General features: G+C 45.5%; 1 protein-coding gene across 2 annotated transcripts in view; it reads left to right on the top strand.

The window, feature by feature from the left end:
* The window catches only part of PDE8A (phosphodiesterase 8A), a 2218572-nt gene that overhangs the window by 1364157 nt on the left and 831644 nt on the right, over positions 1-22771 (top strand). The window lies entirely within an intron of this gene.

The raw sequence follows: 22771 nt of genomic DNA, 5'->3' as shown, positions 1-22771 counted from the left end.
TACAGGGCCACAGGGCAGGCCCCGATACGCGGAGGAGGCGACAGGCAGTGGAGTCTGGCCATACACTACCTCGCAGCGACTTGGCCCCGTGGGGGCTATAGACTGGCTCGGCGGTGACGGCTTGCGGGTCAGAGGCGGTGGCCCCCTCCTGGAGAGCGCCCTACGGGGCAACACACATGGCCTTGGTCCTGGCGTTGGCCCATTTGCAGGTTGTTGGAGGGGGAGGCAACCCAGTGGAGGTACAGCCGGAGCGCAGGAGTGCAGAGCCCTAAGCAGTGGTGCGTTTTGGCCGAGAGGGGGGCCTCCTACACCTTGTTGGTCATACTGATAGCGCCTTGGACCTCACCTCCGCATACCTTGGCAGCTATGACGAGGGGCGGCAACAGCGGACACACCTCCAAACAGGGCACCATAGACAAATTCACAGGGCCGCCGGGGGGTGCTGGAGCGGCTGGGGGACCTCCTGCGTCTGTCCCTGACAATGCTGCCCTCATGGCAGAGATAACGCAATCCCGGGACATGTTAGATGCAAAAATTGCGGCGGTTGGATCAGATGTGACATTACTGCGCCAAGACCTACGCAACGCAGTGGCCCGCATATTGGAAGCCGAAACTAGGATTACTGGAGTGGAGGAAGATGTCGCGACCCTTAAGAAGAAGGTGACCAACATGGAGGGCATCCAGAGGGGCCTTACCCTGAGGGCAGAGGATGCAGAAGGGCGCGCCCGACGGAACAACCTACGGTTTGTGGGTTTTCCGGAAGATTGCGAGAAGAGTGATATGGAGGCCTTCCTGACCAATTGGATAGAAAGTTGGATGCCGCCATAGTCCCTATCGCGCTGCTTTATAGTCGAACGGGCGCACCGGGCGCTGACCCAGAAGCCGCCGGTGGGAGAACGCCCTCGACCTGTGATAGCCAAGCTCCTTAACTATCACGACCGTGACACGGTCCTGTGACAAGCCCGTCTGAAGGACCCTCTGCTATACGACAATCATAAGATCCTAATTTTTCCGGACTACACTAAGCTAGTGCAGAAGCAGCGCCAATCCTTTACTGAAGCTAAAGCGAAGCTGCGGGGTCATAAAATTCAATATGTCCTGCTCTACCCGGCCCGCCTGCGGGTGGTGTTTCAATCCAGGACCTTGTTCTTTAATACCCCTGAGGAAGTCTTCGCCTGGACAGACGAGACAGTCCGCATTAGAGTGCACACCCCCCGGGTCGGGATTTAGACTCCTCCACGACTGGGTCCCCTCGGACCCCGCGGCGGTCGCGCAGCAGAAGCAATTGGAGATCCCGCTCTAAGAAAAACTCCTCCACGGAAGATGGGGCGGCGGGAACTACTGGGTCTCCAGACTGTCAGGATCCGGCATCTTAGCTACCGCAACGACAAGTGATGGCTCCATTGAGATTTGAGGGGAGTTGGCTCGCTCCCCCCTGATGTGAACAGCTGTGGCGGACCGAAGCAAAGAACTTCATTTGTACAAGTAACTTTGTGGTTTTGGGACTCGGGTGGGGGGACGGCTTAAGGAGGGCGGACTTGACCCCTCTGTTAGGTCTAGTTTGTTAGTGGGTTTTGGGTAGCGATGGGGGTCCATTGGTGGGGTGGGTTTTCTGTCTCATGTTGGGGGCAGGAGCCACGCTACACCGCGACAGGTACTTCATTGTTCATTGAGGTATGGGGTGGGGGCGGGGGGGAGTTGGGGGAAGTTGACTGCAGTTGGTGTGGGGGGGTTGGGGCCTGAGGGAGGTGGGAGGAGAGGGCTGTCCTGCTCACGATTGTCTCGAAAGATGCTGTTGTGGTGTTCACGTTTGTTGAGCCTACTGCCTGCTGTACGAATTCATCTGCGTTTAGTTGGGGGTTGAAAATCCTAGGCGGGCGCAACTTGGTGCCCTCATGAGAGTGATGAGCTGGAATGTGAGGGGTATGCTAGACAAGATCAAGCGGGGGCGGTGTTGCGACAGGGGAAGAAGGAGAATGTAGATGTCCTGATGCTGCAAGAAACACACCTCATGGGTAACAAAGCACTGAGCCTACCGAGATATGGTTATGATCAAGTCTACCACGCGGGCTTTGGGAGAGGTTCCAGTGGGGTGGCCTTGCTGATACATCGTAGACTGGCCTTTACACACACCAAACACTGGATAGACCCCCAGGGCCGCTATGTCTTTGTGCAGGGGACGGTGGGCTCCGAATCAGTGGTTCTTGGGAGTGTTTATGCTCCACCCCCGCTGCAATGGGCCCTGATCGAAAAACTCTTCACAGTGTGGGCCGAGATCCCTGAGAGCCTTGCGGTGATAGGAGGGGACTGGAACGATGTCATGCAGTGTCGACTTGGTCGCCCCAGACTCAGGGGGGACCCCGCTGTTGATACCCCCACTAGATTACATGGCATGGTGAGTGGCCTGAACTGGGTAGACACATGGCGATATGTGCATACACATGAGAGGGAATACACGTACGTCTCGGCGGTCCACCGCTCGTTTTCGAGACTGGACTACATTTTTGTTCCTGCCGCGGTCATTACCAGAGTGGTCTCAGCGGCTATCCGGCCGCGGGGACTTTCGGATCACTCCCCCGTGGTTGTGGAGGTTGCCCTTGACAGGGAGAGGCGCCCATTCAGGTGGCGACTCTCCACCTGGCATTTGCAGCAAGAGGCGTATCAGCAACACCTAGAGGTGGCTATCGCCCAGTACTGGGAAGAAAACCTATGTACGGTCTCCGACACACGGACAGTTTGGGAGGCTATGAAACCTATGCTGCGTGGGGTAGATATAACATGGTGTGCGGCGGCGCGGCGCAAACGACGGGAGGAACTGGTGCGGGCCGCAGCAGAAGTGGAGCGGCTGGAAACTCAATGTGGGGTGGCGAATCTCCTAGAGGACGTAGGGCAACTTTTGCTGGCGCAACAGACATACGCCTCTCTCCAGCTAGACGAGGCCCGCCAGATCTGGTTGGCGACCAGAAGTAGGATTTATCAATGGGGCGACAAGTCCAGCACCATGCTTCATAGGCTCTGCTAGAAGATGTTCCAGGCACAGGACCTGCCGGGCCTTAGAGACGATAACGGGGCCTCCATTACAGCTCCAAAGGAACTTGCGAACAGCTTCGCTGGCTACTTTGCGACGCAGTGCGCCCCGGGGGACCCTCTCTCGGCACTTGATATTGATAAATTTATAGCTGATCTCCTGCCCCGCGCGCACCCTGATGATGTGCGTGAGCTCCTTGAGGCCCCACTTTCGGCCGATGAATTGGGCAAGGCACTGGGGGAACTCAATACTGGTAAGGCCCCGGGCCCAACGGTTTCCCGAGTGAATGTTTTTAAACGCTATCACCTACAGCTGGGGCCGCACTACAAAGCCGCCCTGGAGGCAGCACAAGAGGAGGGCCTACTGCCGGCGGACTGGAGGCATGCGGAAATTGTTGTCTTTTGTAAACCCGGTCGGCCCCCGGACCGTCACATCTGGTGGTCCTGAATGACTGGTGGTACTGTGACGGGGGGACCCGGCATATGCCCTAGAATGATTCCTGATGGAACCTGACTCCCTACATACGGTCTTATACTCACCCCAGCGGCGAAAGAGACTGCCTAGAGCAACGCAAGTGGTGTTCCAGGTATGGCGGCAAGCACTGCGCCGCATGGGATGGTGGGGAAAGCTGACTGGGGAGACACCGCTCTGGCATAACGGGCAACTTCCGGCCCTGATGTCCCTTCCAGGGTTTAGGAGCTGGGACTTCATAGGTATTTCCACTTTGGGCCAGGTCCTCAGAGGCACCACGCTTAAAACCTTTCAGGATCTCAGTGCAGAGTTCAATATGCCCCGCACCCAGTTCTTTCGCTATCTACAGCTTAGGCACACTTTGGCGCCCGCGTTAGTGGGCTTGACTACACTACCCGAATTCAGCCCGATAGAAGCAAAAGTCTTTATGGGGGACTTGGAGGACCGTAAAATATCCAAAATATACCAAACATTAGTGACACACTGTTCCTCGGACATACAGCCCTTAAGAGATCGCTGGGAGCGGGATGTGGGAGAACTGGAGGAGGAGGACTGGCGCGAGGCTCTTGAGTCCCCCAGGGGAGCAGCAATAGCAGTCCGTTTACGCCTAATACAATTCAAATACTTGCACCGTGCATATTATACCAGAGAGAGATTGTGGAAGACAGGGCTGATTGAGTCCCCAGCGTGCTTGCGATGTGGTCATGAGTTGGGCACCCTTTTGCATATAGTGTGGGAATGTTGTGGCCTGGCGAGATACTGGAAGGGTGTGTGGGACTGTTTGTCGGAGGTGCTTGGGTGGGAGCTCCCTCGCACGGCGAAATTGGGCCTGCTCCATGTGCTTGAAGGGGTGGGTGGGAATGTGTACAAGCAGCACTTGTTACTACTGGGACTAACACTGGCCAAACGTGATGTGGCTCAGGCCTGGAAGGACCCTGGGGCTCCCAAAGTGGCCGGGTGGAAGAAAGGCCTGGACTTTTGCATGGGACTGGAGCGGCCGGTGTTCGAGGCCAGAGGCTGTCCTACAAAACACTATAAATTATGGAAGAGATGGGCGGACTATAGGGGATTGTGGCTGGAGCCCCCACCGCCGCCAAGGGGCGAGGAAGGGCAGATGTAAAGGGCATATTGAGGCTCGGTTATTTCCATGTATGATTGTATACTTCCCATAACAGTGGTGGGGAGACGGAGTGTTGCAGGACGGGGGGGAGAGGAGGTTGGGTAGTTGGGGGGGGGGGGGGGGTGGAGGGTATTTTCATTAAATGTATCGCACAACATGACCCGTGATTGTAGTCACAGCCCCTCCGGGGTTCGGAGCACTGTGGATGTTTATTTCTGCGATTCAGATTCAATAAAACCAGTTTTGAAAAAAAAAATCCAATCAGTTGAACCAGAGTTATGAATTTTCAAAGAATAAAGAGGAAAATGTGCCTAAAAGCATATAACACCAACCTCTGCTATCTGGTCGCACCGACCGCATCATGGTAAAAAGTTCAGGCCTACTGTGATGGAACGTGGGTCAGATACAGTCCCACAGTAGTCCCAATGAAGATTTACCTTCCCTAGTTTTGTGCCAAGAGTCCCTTTGGAGAGGTTCAAGAGGAGCAAGGAAAGTGTCACGGGCAGTTGACCACATGGCATGCAGAGCAGGCTGGGCATCATAAATGGGTGAGCTGGTGATTTGCGTTGGAAGTCACCTGAAGGCTGCCAATGCTGCTTTGCGAAGATACAGGCTGCCTGCGACTTATGCTGGATTTCAGTGCAAGTGGCGCTGCCTCAGTGAAAACAGGCCCTGTTGGAGGGCCCAAGGACCCCAAATGCTTGATTTAAGAGCCTGTGAGCCACACCAAGTGTCCAGGACCTGAAAGGCATAACTTTGGGGAGGAGGGGGGCAATCAGGAACTAGCTGCAGCTGAGTACAAGGACTGGTTGGGGAACCTTTTATGTGCCCGAGGCTCGGATCAGAAGGTTAGCAGGCTATCCCTTGGAGTCACTTTGAGGTCCTGGGTTCAAGATGAAGTTGTAGGTCCAGTTCTTGTTCCGCAGGCAAGAGAGCATCAGGACAGCACAGCAGTTCCTTTAGAGCAGCAGTCTATAGTGACAGTCCATGTAGCAGCACAGCAGTCCTTCTTCTTGGCAGAGTATCCACAGGTCTATAAGTGTACTGGATTGGTGGTGTCTGAGGTCCAGTATTTATACACAGTTGCACCTTTGAACTGTGGAGACACTTCAATAAGCATGCCTTTGAGGTGCCCAGATGCTCTGCCTCTCCTGCCCTAGCTCCAGACTAACTACAGGGTGTATGGATCCTTTTCTGAGGAGGCAGAAAGCAGCCTTTTCATGTGTAAGTAGGGCTGTGCCAAGCTCCTTCCTCCCATTATTATTATTTATATTTATTAGACTCAAAACTAATCATCCCAAGGGGATCTCTCGGCGCCACAATATCAAACAGAGCAGAGTAGAGCCAATAGATTAGTGACTGAACAACCAGGTTTTAAGAGGTTTTTCAAACTGCCGGAAATTGGAACATGCACAGATGTTGTCTGGCAGTTTGTTCCAATGGAATGGTGCAATATACAAGAATGAGCGGCCGCCCATTCTGATTTTATTGATCCTCATAGGGCACAAGAGCCACCGATCGCTCGATCTCAATTGCCGGGTTCCTGCTAGTGATTGCCCATCCAGTCACACCTAAGCTCCCCATTGTGTGTGGATGTCTAGGAGGAACTCCACAAAGCCCAACTGTGTCCTACACCCAGTCATGTGACCCAGAGATAGACTGCAGGCACCAAAAGGTTAAGGCAATAAATGACCTAAATGTATAACCAGAGGTTGGGTCTCTATTCAGCAAGCGTAGACCACTTGAAAATAAACAATGAAACAATGTTCTTTGTCTAAAACAATTTCAAGCACATACACCGATTACATGATCTAGAATTTGAATTAGCATCGGCACATTGTTTTTTGTAGATCATCTTTTTTACATATCAGATCATAAACATAAATAGCATACACTTTACAGTACAATTTGTATCTGATATACTTATTAATCCCACAACACATATTGGTCATGTACCAGAATTCAAATTATATATGTGCAAGACAAAGAATTCAAAACAAATCAACAGTACTTGTGATACATTTAAATTCCCCAGAACTCATCACTAAAAATAAGGAGTAAAATATATTTTCAGTTGTCCAAACTCCTACAAAATCAAAAATTAGCAGGGGTTGCAGCAAATCATTAATTAAAAGGAGAGACCACAATTCTTTAAGGTTATCTCCACATGAAGGTTACTACATTCAACTCCCTAATGCGCAGTGTCGACACGTTTTGAACCCTGTGGGTTTCGGGTCTCCTCAGGACCAAGAACTGGGAAGGGCTGTGAATGAATTAAATATTGAAACAAAAGTATTAATCTCTCATTAATCTTGTGGGATATTTGATTTAAATGAGCCCCCTCATTTATTTTTACCTTATTTTTATATCCTGTCCACTTTTTTCAGTTTTTGGACCGTTCATTAACCTTTTCAGAAAAAATGGAAAGAGAACAGTACCATTTGATTAGATTCTGGGCTGAATGGGGGTTTGGGTTTAAATTTCAGTTAGTGCCCATTATTTGAGAAATAGAGAAAATACTTAATCTAAGGCATATAGCCTGAATTTTACCATTGGTCTTTGGCTTGCGGCTTTTGGTATTTTCATTGGTGTCTTAGTTATAAGGAGGAAGAACAAGAAATGGTAGTTTAATCCTAAATTAACATGCTCTTCGTTGCTTGAGGTCTCAGTTATTGGTTTTTTTTTTTTACAGCGGGCAGAACTTTATTCAATCAAGCAATTGTTCTGTGAGTGTTTGTAACCCAGCTGAGTAACAGCGTGCGTTCTTTTAGTAGCGGTTTCATATCTGTGTCTAAATGCGTCTGTTTTTTACAGTTCTTTTGAGCTGTTTTTCCCTCATATCTCAAGGTCCACTTCCTGTCATCAGGAATCGAACCTGGACATTTTCACTTGCCAGTTACTCCATGTGAGACATTTGAAGACTGAAGTCTCACCTAGTTTTATTCAAATGTAAATCTTCCAGCAACTGCCATTGCAGGCATCGTAACCAGCTGAGGAGAGGATCTGTGAGTCCGAGCCATCTCAGGCCAAGGAGGAGGCCTTTGCTATTTGCCAAAACCTGGGGCTGACAATCGCTACATAGCTCGCACACTGCTACCGCAGCGCAAGTACAGCAACTGCCCTGGCACACATCCCAACCATCCAAGGAGAGGGACTACGAGTCCCTGCCATCCCAGGGCGAAGCAGACAACTGTTGCTAATTGCCGGGGCCAACGAGCACTGCATAGGGTATCCGAAGCTCCCGCAGCTCTGTACCTGCCCGGGCCAAGGTCAAGCTGTCCATTCCCATCAAAGCCCTGTGGTGGCTGGGCTCGGCGACCCCACTTGGGTTTTCACATATGAGGAATCTGCCCTTTCTGCTAGTCATTTCATACTATTTCTCATTTGAGCAGATATGCCAGGCTTGTAATTAATATAAATAAAATGGGGAAGAGAAAATTGAGAGGAGGCCCAAATATTTCCATGCCCCCAACCACATCTACGCCCCCACCCACGGTTGATAGATTGAGTCAGAAAGCTGCAAGTATTATAAGCAATGAGACTGATTTCCCAGAAGAAGACTTTCCCTCAGTTCCTCTGTGACCTGCCCAAAAAGCAAATCCCCTGCTCTCTCTCTCAACCAGGTTCTCACTTGTCCACAGCATGTCACTCATTATTGCTTTCACCTGTCTTAAACACAGGCCCCGTACACCCTATTGTGACTTCTTACCCCACGGATAGTCTGCATCGCGACGCAGTAGCCATGCACCTGAAACAGGCGACCAAGCGGCGAGCAGTGGAAATTGCCGCACTGACTAACGTTTCCGCACCATGCTGTATTGCAGCACCAGCCCCAGATCAGACAAACCCACCATCAGTGGAGGAAAGGGTGGGGGACTCATTAGACTGCTCAGAAGTAAGGGGCCTGATTGAGGACTGTCTAGATAAGGTAAAGATTATTTTGCAGGCAGTATTATCTCCAGTTCTTACATGGTTGGACGCTATTGATCATATATTGGCTGACTTCAAACAATCGCGGGGATTAGCCACGTTGGGCCCCGGTATGCCAGATGCTGCAAACCTGGGTGAAAAGGTGGGCCAATCCACACAACAAAATAATTCCTCAGGGCATAGCCCCCGCTCTGCTGTGACATCGATCCCAAGAGCTGTCTTTGATTCTTCACGGTCAGGGACTAACACCTTGAGCATCAAGCTAAAAAGCCACTGTTGTAATCTTAATTCAAATTGTCAACCCCAACCAAAGGCACATTCTACCCTCTTTGTCAAAGATTTGGGAACTGTAGGTTCAATTGACGACACAGCCAGTGATAAATCTACCCTCAGCTTCCTGTCCCTACATGGCAAACCTTTTCTGATGTACCCTAACTCGAATGGACCAAAGGGAGTCCCAGGACAAGTTGTACAACAAGTGCTCGAACTAGCTGCGACGCTATAGAAACTTCCTGCTTTCCATGGTAAGTAATATCTTGCGGACAAGTATGGTGGGTTGGATAGGTGCTGTGCCCATGGACCCGCAAAGAGATTTTATTATTGTCACCTTTATATCACCCTACTTGGTACAAAGTCTACTTTTTAGGCACATGAGTAAACAGACAGTAGCAATATTGTATTACTTCCTTTGGGGTATTTTTATAAACCAGGCCTTCACCCCTCTGGGTCAGCAGCTGGGTGCAGAGAGGAGCTTCTATGACAGCAGCTCCAAGTACATGTAATGCCACTGAGAGCAGGATCCAAACTTATAATCGTTTTGATGTGCTGGCAGCTATAGACCGACTCAACAGGGCCGGGTCATTGGGATATTGATAGTTAGAGTGGGCGCATGGAAAATGTTCAAAAGCCTCCACTTGTAAATTGATTTCCTGGAATGTAGCTGGGCTTTTGCTGAAGTTGTCTTGCCCAGAATAGTGTGTTTTTATTGATGCTCATAATTTGTTTATTTTAAGAATTGTGTCACTTAGCCCTCTGCATTATTCTGGGTTTACTTCATATAGGAAGGAGTCTGTTTCATCAGTGAAAGGCAGGCGGGTGGGGGGCTCACAATATGGGTTACAACCACTGGTGTGTGCGATATTAAGAAATGTAAGTTGGGTTCACCCGATCTGTTGTGTATCAGCCTGACCTTGCCGAGCAAGGGGATCTGTTACATTTACAATGGTTACTGTAGATCCTTGGGAAACAAATTTGAGTCAGAAGTAATTGAATTGTCTGCACATTTAGCTACCCTTCCAGCAGAAGCTGTTGTGGGGGGGGAATTTTAATTGCCAGTTTGAACCTCTTGATGCCCACTTTAAGGTACAATTAACTGAGGAAGATCACTTCTGGAACATACCAGAGCTAGCAATCCCTCATGTAAACAAAAAAATCATCCCCTTTGGCTCTACAACTCTATACCCTTACTTTGAACCAGAGTCTAAGAGCCTGCAGTGGCAGGACAAACTCTGATTAAGTTGTCAACCACACGTTTAACTGGCCACTGAGCACAAGTCTTCTAGACTATATTTTGCTCGGTGTTTGGCTATGGTCCCATTTAATTGACATGGTTTTCATACGCCAAACCCCGCAAAACAGCGACCATAATGCGTATGTCCTAAACTTGAGGTTGCTAGTTCCCGCAGTACAGGCAAACTGTGATGAGACGTTTGATAGACGACTAGCTTTGACCACCAACAGACGCAGGATCAAGTGGAACATGCTGTCCCAATCTAAGAAATCAGTAGCAGAGGTATATAAATTGGGTGCTGATGGAATAGGGGAAATGATATCCTTTTTAGATCTGTCACTGGAGAAGAGGGTGGTTTTGAGCACCTCAGTAACATTCAGATCCAACTGCTTCGAAAATTGAGACCGTATTTTCTGTTGAAGTCGATTTGCCCAGCTAGAAGACGTAGAGGGGCATTAATAGGTGCTCTTAAATCACACTATAGACTACTGATTCTAGTGACAAGTGGGGCTTATAAAAAAGCCATACAGTAAGCTTAGAGAGAGTGGGAACTCAGGAAATGGGAGGGTCTGTTAATAGTGGTAAAAGGGGTGATTCAGCACTTTTTTGAATATTGTGTACACTGGCACTATTAATGGGTCCTGCCCCTTTTCGAAAATCATTATGTCAGTTTGGGTTACACATTTTTCCAACTTGTGTTCCTCTGTGGAGCAGAGAAAAGCTCTTGAGCAGGTTCCCAATGGTATTTGCATTGGTGGTTCCATCAGCCCAGTATCCAAGGCAGTCTCTTCTAAACTCTCATCAAAAAACAAGTTTGGTGGAGGGTCTAAGCGGAAAATTATTTAAAGACCAAAGGACAGACAAACCCCTTATTCACAGTATAACAATACAAAAGGACTGTCAATGGTCTGTACAACTAATGGGGGCAAAGAAAAATGTGACGAACTCTGGCCCACATGCATCATTGTGTCATTTTGCATTTCTTAATTTGCGAAAAATAAGGAATCGCAAATTAAGAAGTGCAAAATGCTATGCATCATTTTTTTCGGTATTTCTTTGTGATTCTGTAAAAATCGCAATTTTTACCGAATCCCAAAGAAATACCGAATTCTTAAGTTAATGTTCGCAATTCCCATTGATTCCTACGGGCCAAAACGCCCATAGGAGTCAATGCAAATTGCGAGTGGCACTTAGAAAATTTCATGGGTGCGGGGGGGGGTCCAAAGAACCCCCCCATGCACCCCTGAAATGTATTTTTCGCATCATGTTGCACACACACATGTCCTAAGGACATGTGTGTCCGTAACATGAATGTTGAAAAAAAAGCATTTTCAACATTTTAAACACTTTTTCCAAATTTACCGAGTGGTTCAACCACTCGGTAAATTTGGAACCCTAATTGCGAATTTCCACTTGTCAAAGTAATGATGCATTGCTTTTAAGAAGTCGCACATCTGCGACTTCTTAAAAGCACCCGCAATTTTAGAACTCGCAACAATGTTGCGAATTCTAAAATTGCTTCATGCATCCCAAAAAGCACTTTTGCATTCGCAAACGGCCGATTTTAAGTAATCACACCGTTTGCGACTACAAAAATGCTTGATGCATGTGGGCCTCTGTGTCTACCTATAAAGTGTGTACAACAAAAAGGAAATGAATCCCATCAGCCCACCCATATGGCAGAGCTTCATCATCTGGGATAGAACCAAAGATGGTCCGATAAAGGAGCCACACACCTGTTGGAATTATGTGCTTCTCCAAACCCAAGGAACTACCAGTGATGGATCGTACCAAAAGTCAAATCAGTTTGGAATGGTGTGGGATGCTAAATTGCAGTGTGAAAAAAGTGTGCAAAAAGAATCAAAAAGTGAGATGTAAAATTGGCTACCATGATTTAAGGAAAACTTTATTAGGGAAAATCAGTTTCTGCTGGCTATGTGGAGTATTAGGCAAAAAGCATTTCAAGCGGTGCTGCAAACCAGTAAAGAACCGTTACTTGGCTTTTATTTCATTAGATCTCTGACTTCTTCCTATTTTTTGCTACTAGTTTTAAACATATATTTTGTTATTTGTTTTGGGTTTGGTTTTTATGCACTTTTATAGTTTTTTCGTTAATCCAATAAACTGATTTTAAACTATTGTTAAATGATGTTTTATGAACTTTGATGGCGGATCACCGAATAAAGTTTGTTTGAATCCATGTATATATATCTTTCTCAAAAAAACATAAAAGATTCATTAAATATGTATTGTGATTTACATTTGTCCCATTTTCTGGATCTCATTTTATCTGCTGATTACATTGTTTCATCATAAAATCAAATAGGCCTCTCTTTGATTTGAGCGTATATCCAAGTCACCACCTCTAGGGTTGGGCTGAATAAACAACAGAACCATCCATTTGATATCATTTTAAGTGTGGTTCCTTTGGGAAAATGGATCACCAACAGAACAGAAACTACTTTCTGGTGAATTCTTGATTATGTTGAATAATTCGCTGTCGAATTGCCTGATTAGTTTTTGCAATGTAAAGTTTCTGACATGCACAAGCTATACTATATACTAGATTTTTGTCTTACAGTATGAGAACGCCGTGTATTTCTATTTTATGTTGTCCAGTACAAACTCATAACCTTTGATTGTTTGGTCGCATGTCCCATATTTGTGGTGCCCTTGAAGGGGAGGTAGCTTCCAATGTTGTCTCCAGTTACTTTTTATTGATAGAATGGTGGTATATGCTTGCACAAGATGCTTACCTATACTTGAGTTTTTGTTTGTGCAAATAGAGGAAGCTGAAGTGTACTATCAAGTTTTGACAACAGATGCTGTTTTTTTAGTATGAATCTTTTGAAGTGATTAGTTTGAAAATAATATGCAGAGACACAAATAAGCCGTTCCTGGCAGTTTCGTTCCCTCTTCTCTAGTAGACTCGCTCAAGGAGCGTACCAAGGTGGTTTTAATGAATTTTTTACAATCTTGCGAGGATACCCTTTTTCCTTTAATTTCAATGACAGAAATGTGGCATGATGGAAATAATCCTCTTTCTGTAGGCAATTAGGTTGAATTTTTATAAATTATATAAAGACAAATTATCTTTAACGCTTCGTGGATGCAAGCTTTCATAATGTAAGGCATTATTCGTATCTGTTGGTTTTCAATACAAAGTTGTGGTCAGCTGCTCTTCCGGAGCTTTGACTTCTACATTTAGGAAGAAAATTGCTTTATTGTTCTTATTCATGCTGAATTTTATGTCTGGTGTTTAGTTATTCAACCATCGGTGGAATTGGTCTGAAACTTCTTCTTCATCTGTCAAAATAAAAAGACATTGTCAATGACTCTTAGCTAGCTTGTGACTTTGTTAATGGAAAGGGTTGTTATTATGTACAAATGTTTCTTCAAATTGGGCCATGTAGAGGATCACCATCTCAAGGGCAAAAGAACACCCAGTCACAGTCCTTTTGCTCTGGAAGAATTTATCATCACATTTGAAGTAATTCCTTTTCAATGTGAGTCATGGCAGGTAAAGAATAAGTCTGGTAGGAACTCGATGTGGTCTGTGTCCTGTTTCCAAATACATTTCTATGGCTTATAGGTCTGCATCCTGTGGTCTTTTGGTGTATAAACAGACCACGTCGAAGGTTACAAAACATTGTGTATCGAAGTCACTTCATGCATCCCAAAAAGCACTTTTGCATTCGCAAACGGCCGATTTTAAGTAATCACACCGTTTGCGACTACAAAAATGCTTGATGCATGTGGGCCTCTGTCTCTACCTATAAAGTGTGTACAACAAAAAGGAAATGAATCCCATCAGCCCACCCATATGGCAGAGCTTCATCATCTGGGATAGAACCAAAGATGGTCCGATAAAGGAGCCACACACCTGTTGGAATTATGTGCTTCTCCAAACCCAAGGAACTACCAGTGATGGATCGTACCAAAAGTCAAATCAGTTTGGAATGGTGTGGGATGCTAAATTGCAGTGTGAAACAAGTGTGCAAAAAGAATCAAAAAGTGAGATGTAAAATTGGCTACCATGATTTAAGGAAAACTTTATTAGGGAAAATCAGTTTCTGCTGGCTATGTGGAGTATTAGGCAAAAAGCATTTCAAGCGGTGCTGCAAACCAGTAAAGAACCGTTACTTGGCTTTTATTTCATTAGATCTCTGACTTCTTCCTATTTTTTGCTACTAGTTTTAAACATATATTTTGTTATTTGTTTTGGGTTTGGTTTTTATGCACTTTTATAGTTTTTTCGTTAATCCAATAAACTGATTTTAAACTATTGTTAAATGATGTTTTATGAACTTTGATGGCGGATCACCGAATAAAGTTTGTTTGAATCCATGTATATATATCTTTCTCAAAAAAACATAAAAGATTCATTAAATATGTATTGTGATTTACATTTGTCCCATTTTCTGGATCTCATTTTATCTGCTGATTACATTGTTTCATCATAAAATCAAATAGGCCTCTCTTTGATTTGAGCGTATATCCAAGTCACCACCTCTAGGGTTGGGCTGAATAAACAACAGAACCATCCATTTGATATCATTTTAAGTGTGGTTCCTTTGGGAAAATGGATCACCAACAGAACAGAAACTACTTTCTGGTGAATTCTTGATTATGTTGAATAATTCGCTGTCGAATTGCCTGATTAGTTTTTGCAATGTAAAGTTTCTGACATGCACAAGCTATACTATATACTAGATTTTTGTCTTACAGTATGAGAACGCCGTGTATTTCTATTTTATGTTGTCCAGTACAAACTCATAACCTTTGATTGTTTGGTCGCATGTCCCATATTTGTGGTGCCCTTGAAGGGGAGGTAGCTTCCAATGTTGTCTCCAGTTACTTTTTATTGATAGAATGGTGGTATATGCTTGCACAAGATGCTTACCTATACTTGAGTTTTTGTTTGTGCAAATAGAGGAAGCTGAAGTGTACTATCAAGTTTTGACAACAGATGCTGTTTTTTTAGTATGAATCTTTTGAAGTGATTAGTTTGAAAATAATATGCAGAGACACAAATAAGCCGTTCCTGGCAGTTTCGTTCCCTCTTCTCTAGTAGACTCGCTCAAGGAGCGTACCAAGGTGGTTTTAATGAATTTTTTACAATCTTGCGAGGATACCCTTTTTCCTTTAATTTCAATGACAGAAATGTGGCATGATGGAAATAATCCTCTTTCTGTAGGCAATTAGGTTGAATTTTTATAAATTATATAAAGACAAATTATATTTAACGCTTCGTGGATGCAAGCTTTCATAATGTAAGGCATTATTCGTATCTGTTGGTTTTCAATACAAAGTTGTGGTCAGCTGCTCTTCCGGAGCTTTGACTTCTACATTTAGGAAGAAAATTGCTTTATTGTTCTTATTCATGCTGAATTTTATGTCTGGTGTTTAGTTATTCAACCATCGGTGGAATTGGTCTGAAACTTCTTCTTCATCTGTCAAAATAAAAAGACATTGTCAATGACTCTTAGCTAGCTTGTGACTTTGTTAATGGAAAGGGTTGTTATTATGTACAAATGTTTCTTCAAATTGGGCCATGTAGAGGATCACCATCTCAAGGGCAAAAGAACACCCAGTCACAGTCCTTTTGCTCTGGAAGAATTTATCATCACATTTGAAGTAATTCCTTTTCAATGTGAGTCATGGCAGGTAAAGAATAAGTCTGGTAGGAACTCGATGTGGTCTGTGTCCTGTTTCCAAATACATTTCTATGGCTTATAGGTCTGCATCCTGTGGTCTTTTGGTGTATAAACAGACCACGTCGAAGGTTACAAAACATTGTGTATCGAAGTCAAATCTCAAGCCTTCGATTGTATTGATGAAATCAGCGGTGTATCGCCAGTATGATTGCAGTTAATTTATGAAAATTCTGAGAAAAGAATCAAAGTATTGTGAGATGGGCTCACACGAAGAATTGCAACCTGAAACGATTGGTCGCACAAGGGGGATTAATGCATCTTTATGAATCTTCAGAAGGAAGCACAACAGTGGGATGCGCTGATTTGATTTTTAAGAAATTCAAATTCCTCCATTGTTGAAGACTTTTTGAAGCAATCCAAAAATTTCTCCTTGAATGGACTTTGTGGGATCATTGGAATTTGTTTGGTAAAATTCTTGATCTAGAAGTTGTCTGTGGGCTTATTTAACATAATTTACTTTGGACCTTATCACCTCTGCTCCTCCATCATCGGCCTTTTCTGTAATTATTGTGTCATCATTAAATACGGATATAAAAAGCAGCAAGCCGAAGACCAGTGTTAACATTCAGGCAATGCGCCATAGATTCTTTAAATTGTTAATTGATTTCTCAAATAATAACTAGTAACTGCAATTTAAACCACAATCCCCATATAGACCGGAATCTAATCAAAGGGTGCTGTTTTCTTTGTTTTTCTTGGAAGGTTAGTAAATGGTCCAAAAACTGGAAAAAAATGGGTACAATATAAAAATAAGGTGAAAATAAATGAGGGGACTAATTTACATCAAATATCTCAGAAGATTAATGGGAGATTAATAGCTTTGTTTCAATTTTTAATCTGTTCACAGCCCTTCCTAGTTGTTGGTCCTGAGGAGACCCCAAACCCACCAGGTTCGAAACACGTCGACACTGTGTATTAGGCAGTTGAATGAACTAACCTTCATGTGGAGATAACTCAAACACTGGCGTCTCTCCTTGGTTTAATTAATGATTTGCTACAACCCCTGTTAATGCTTGATTTTTTGGGGTGGAATATCAACTATTGAAAATATGTTACTCCTTACGTTGTGACGAGAACTGGTGAATTGTAATGAATCACAAGTATTTTTGTTTTGTTTTAAATTCTTTGTTTTGCACATATATAATTTGATTTGAATATTGGTACAAGACCAATATGTGATGTTGAATTAATAAGTATATCAGACACTAATTGAAGTGTGGGCTATTTGTTGATATGATATGTAAAATATCCTAAGAGAAATGTTGAAGATGAATTGTGAAAAACAATGTGATCATGCTAGTTAAAAATTTTGATCATGTAATACATTTTTGTGCTTGAATTTTGTTTCAGACCAGGTACGTTGTTTCAGTGTTAACTTCTTAAAGGTGGCTTTTTCAAAATTGCAATTTAAAATCCGATTTCAACATAAGTAAGGATTTTAAAATTTGATTCCAGAGACAGAAAACATGAAAGGGTACCTGTTCCCATTTTGAAATTACACTTATAAAATGTAATAAGGTAATTCCAATGGTATCCTACTGTGGAGGTGTGCCTTTCAGTAGCGAAAAAAAAATTTAAGACTTTTTCACTACCAGTACATATAAAACTTAAAAGTGGATGCCCAACTTTAAATACACTGAACCCTGCCCTTGGGGCTATCCGGGGACTACCTTAGTGTTGACTTGTATGCATTAAAAAGGAGGGTTTGCGCTTGCAAAATGTTGAAATGGCTGTTTAAAAACTGTACACTGTAGTGTCTTGCTTATAATAATGACAGACACTTACTTTGGTTTATCAGGAGCTTTATTCCTTGCTTCCTCGCTCATCCCTGTCTCTACTCTATCTAACCCCTTCCTGCTGTTACTCACCCTCTTCTTCTGGCCCCCTAGCTCCACCCACGCCCAACTACTAGACTGCACATTCTCACATCTCCCCCTTTGTTAACAAAATGAAACAAACTGACTTGATCATAGTTTTCCTATCAGTCGTATAGGTCGTTGAATGTTTCGTCGAGGTCGGAGGTCCACACCTCCACCTTCAGAAACAGCTTCTGCGTGAGTTTCAGGTCGGTGCACTGCAGCTGCACGATCGGGCCTCTCAGTATTCGGTTGTTCAATTGTCTTGCTGAGAGCCTCTTTCATATCTGGAGTACACCGTTGGAAATGTGACACATTTCTGGTGATCCGTTTGTTCTCGGACTCTGCAGTCACCATCGTACCTTTCTGTTGAGTGATCATCAATGGTTCAGCTCTGAACTTGCAGTGCGTCTTTCTCTGCTGTTCCTGCTTAATCACTACACAGTCTCCCTCATGAAGGGATGGCGATCTGGCTCTTCTCCGAGCATCAGCGTAGGACCTCATTTTGTTCTTGCCTGCCTGATCAGACACCACTGTCTCCTGATGGGCACGTGCGGGTGACACTGGTCGCAGGGCTCCTTCCCAGGTAGGGATCCACGTACGGATTGGTCGCCCTAACATAAGTGTGGCAGGACACTTTTCTGTGGTGGCATGGGGTGTCGTTCGATACGCTCTCAGGACCTCATTTAGAGCCACTTGAAAGTCCTTTTTGTCTACAGTGGCTTGTTGAAAAGTCTTTTTTAGAGTTGCCATAAACCTTTCTATGGTGCCATTGGCCTGAGGCCATAGAGGGGTGACTTTTTGATGCCTAAAGTTGAGGTGCTTCGCAAACTCCCCAAACTCATGTCCGTTAAAAGGAGGGCCATTGTCTGTCTTGAGTTCCTTAGGCACACCCCAAGCAGCAAACACTTCATCCAATACGGGTATGGTGTTAGCGGCACTGGTGGATGCTACAAACTGTGCAATCGGGAATCTCGAATATTCATCCATTATTGCCAGGACATATTTGCCTGACTGAAGGGTCCATAAAAGTCCATGGCAAGTTCCTGCCATACCCCGCTGGGTAATTTGGTCATTTGTAGAGGAGCTGGAGGATTTCCGTGGCTGACCAGTTGGCACTGGGGGCAGTCCTTCAGTGTGAGCTCCACCATTGGATCAAGCATCGGAAACCACACTCGCTCTCTGAGACCTCTTTTTGTCGTGACCACTCCACGGTGACCTTCGTGGGCCAAATTGATAACACCATGCCGCAGCTGTCTCGGGATGACAATCCGTTGATCTCTCATTAAGAGCCCTTCTGAGGTTGCAGATAGTTCCTCACTTACATGTCTGAAAGCCTGCATCTCTTGGCGGATCTGAGGGTCTTGCCCACCCTCCTCGCTGTCATGTCTCCACCTATTGGTCCGCAATCGACGCATCACCTTTTGAAGAATGTCATCTTGCCTGGTGGCCTCACATATTGCTTCTAATGGAACCGCCGGTGGCCTGGCGTGGTCCACTATGAAATGGATGTACTCTTCCGCTAACGATGGACTTGAGGCTTGGGATGCTTGAGGGTGCCTCGACATGTAATCAGCAGGATTTGCTGATTTTCCCGGCTTGTGTATTATTTTATAGGTATATTCCTGCAGACGCAAACCCCAGCGCTCAATTCAAAGTGGCATCTTGGCTCTGGGATTTCCAAAGATGGTGACGAGCGCCTGATGATCAGTCGCCATGGTAAAATGTTTGCCATAAATAAAAACATGGAAGTGCTCGCAGGCCCATACAACGGCATGACTTTCCTTTTCGGGTTGGGAATACGCCTTTTCTGTGTCTGATAAACTGCGGCTGGCATAGGCCACAATATGTCTCTGGTCTGTCTCATTGTCAAACTGAGCCAGTATTGCACCCAGTCCCACCGGGCTGGCATCAACAGTTATTTCTGTGTGTCTTTTGGGGCTGAAATTGGCCAGGTTATCCGCTGACTCAACAGCTCGTTTGATTTCTTGAAACGCCCGCTCACACTGGGGGGTCCAGACGAATGGCTGTCCTTGTTTTGTAAGAACCCGTAGTGGGTGACTTATGGTGGTGTAATCCTTTATGTACCTGGCGCAGTAGCTCGCCATGCCCAGAAAATATCGAATGTCACTCACGTCTTGCGGACTCTTGGTGTTTAGTGCTATCACTTTCTCTGGATCAGGCTTCATCCCGGCTCCAGAGAATACATGTCCAAAGAATTTAAGAGTGGATTGATGGAACTCGCATTTGTCCTTGTAGTGGGTAAGATTGGCTTCTAAAAGGGCATGACACACCCGATCCAATGCCGTGTCATGTTCCTGGACATTTGGCCCATAGACCAAGATATCATCGCTATAGTTCAGTGTGTTTGGTATGTGCTGAATGGTCTAGCGGATGGCTTCTTGGAAAATTTCCGCGGCAGAAGAGATACCAAAACTAAGTAGTTTGTATCGAAACAACCCCAAGTGAGTGGCAAATGTTGTGATGTAGCGTGATTTTTCATGCAGTTCCAGCTGATGGTATCCTTTGTTTAAGTCGAGTTTTGAAAAGACTCGCGCACCATTTAATGATGAGATCCTGTCGCTCAAGTGAGGTCCTGGATGACGCTCCCTTTCGATGGCAGTGTTGGGGAGCCTCATGTCTGCACATAGGTGCACCTTTTCGGGGGTCCCTTTCTTTGGCACGATGACCACAGGTGACACCCATGGTGTTGGACCGTCTGTTCGTTCAATAATGTCTGTTTGTAATAGCTCCTGAATTTCATTCTCCACTGCTTGTTGAAGGTGAAAAGGTACCCGCCTGGGATGTTGCTCTACAGGGCGTACTTGCTCATTAATCTGTAGTCGAATCTGACATTTGTTCATCTTTCCAAGCCCAGTGAATAACTTAGGGAACTTATGTATAATTCTGGATCATCGCTGAAAATTTCAACTAGCCGAAGGCGCTCCGCGGTGGGTAGACTGAGGAGACAGTCAGCTTCCGGACCTTCGATCACATGAATGTATGCCGGCACAGAGGTGGTTTTGTGTTTGAGTGTCGTTGCAAACTTTCCCAGACAGGTAAGAGGCTTCTTTGACATCCACGTAAGGACTCTGACATATGCCGGGCTTAAGGGGGGTGGTGGCTTCATTTTGTTGTACTCAGTCACAGGGATATAATTCAGTGACGTCCCACTGTCCAATACAAACTTGGTTGCATGAGTTCCCACAGAGATCTGGGATATTACTTCAACTGATCTGGATCGGCTACCATGCTGACATATTCATCCGTGTATTCTGATTCCGGAGATGCCGATCTGGACTCTCTAGACGGTGACCTTTTCATCCAGTGCGACTTGCGAGAGTCTCTGCTGGAGTGCGAAGAACCGGAGGATGATTTGGGCCAATCCTGTACTGCCTTCGCATGATGTCGCCTTCTGCCAGGGCAAGACCGTATGCTTGTTTGTATTTCACTCTTGCATTTGCTTGTGCTTGTTTTTCATTTCACTCCTGTATTGGCTCGTGCTTGTTTGTTATTTCACTCTTGCATTTGCTCGTTTGTTATTTCACTCTTGTATTGGCTCGTGCTTGTTTATTTCACTCTTGCATTTACTCGGGCTTGTTTGTCATTTCACTCTTGCACTTACTCGTGCTTGTTGATTCTTGGCACTGCCTGACCTCAAAATGGCCGCTCAGGCACTTCACAGGGGATGTCTCCCAGGTTGCCTGATTCTAAGATGGCTGCCGGTCTGGAAATCTCGTCCTCCACGAGATTTGGATTTATTCACTCTTCAGGCTCACATGGATTTACTCGGCACTCACCGGCAGCCGGTTTTCATGCAGCATTGCCTCATCGATGCCTCAGATGCTCCTTGATCACCAGAGCAACCAGGTAGGATCGGGGTAGGCTCCAGACCTCATTTATTTATTTGTGTGCTGTTTTGCACGCATCCGGGGTGAGCTCCCGACTTTGGCGCGTACCGGCACTTTTCTTCAGGCACTTCCACGATGCCTCAGTGATGCCTCAGACACTCCTTGTACATTGGAGCAACCAGGCAGGATCGGGGTAGGCTCCCGATCTCTTTTTCAATTGCGTACTGCTGTGCACACATCCGGGGTGAGCACCCGATTTTTGCGCATAACAGCGCGTCTCCTCAGGCACTTCCAGCGCTCGACCGCGCTGATTCAGCAGGGCTCCACGCGACCTCTCACGGAGCAGGGGTCAATACCGCTGGCCTTTCACCTTTGGCGGCGGCTTCAACAGGGGCACACGTGTCGCGACGGCGACTGCTTCTCGTGCTCTGCTCGGGACAGGACGCTTCCTTTCAGGGGTTCAGGGGTGGCAGACTGCACCATACCACCCTCGTAGCCAGCTGTAGTGTCTTGCTTATAATAACGATAGACACTTACTTAGGTTTATCAGGAGCTTTATTCCTTGCTTCCACGCCCCTCCCTGTCCCTACTCTATCTAACCCCTTGCTGCCGTTACTCCTCCTCTTCCTCTGGCCCCCTAGCTCCACCCACACCCAACTACTAGACTGCACATTCTCACATCTACACAGGCTGCAATGGCATACCTGAGACATGTTTAAAGGGATACTTAAGTGGGTGACACAATCAGTGCTGCATTCCCACTAGCAGCATTTAATGTACATGCCCGTGGCAGGGGCATTTCTACTTTACCAGGGACTTATAATGAAACTAAATATGCCGATGGGGTATAGGCCAATGTTACCATGTTATAAGGAGAGAGCACAAGCACTTTAGCAGTGGTAAAGTGTGCAGAGTCGTAAGGCATGCAAAAACAAGAGGCCTGAAGGCACAAGGTTAAGGGAAAACCGTGCCAAGGATGCCAGGTCTACTATGAATTATTCATGAGTGTCTGAGTGAAACGTAGATTGGCTCTCTTGCAATATTAAAGGAGGGGTGATAATAAAAACCACAGCCTGGGATCTCTTTTCCAAATGTAGATATTCTACTTAGTGGATATTCTAGGGTCAGTATAATCCTAGATGGTCATATTCGTTCTTATAAATTTGTCTTACTAAATGTGCGGTCCAAAACTGACCAAACCTTATTCAGAAATAGAGGTATTTCCCAGTTTCCGTAAGTAGTTTTAACTTGAACCTTGCTTTCCTGTTGTGGCATGCAGTTCTCTGAG

The sequence above is a fragment of the Lissotriton vulgaris genome, chromosome 2_1 (genome assembly GCF_964263255.1).
Source record: "Lissotriton vulgaris chromosome 2_1, aLisVul1.2, whole genome shotgun sequence".
Taxonomy (NCBI): Eukaryota; Metazoa; Chordata; class Amphibia; order Caudata; family Salamandridae; genus Lissotriton; species Lissotriton vulgaris.
Note: the sequence above shows the minus strand (reverse complement) of the source record. Positions and strands in the feature narration are given on the sequence as shown.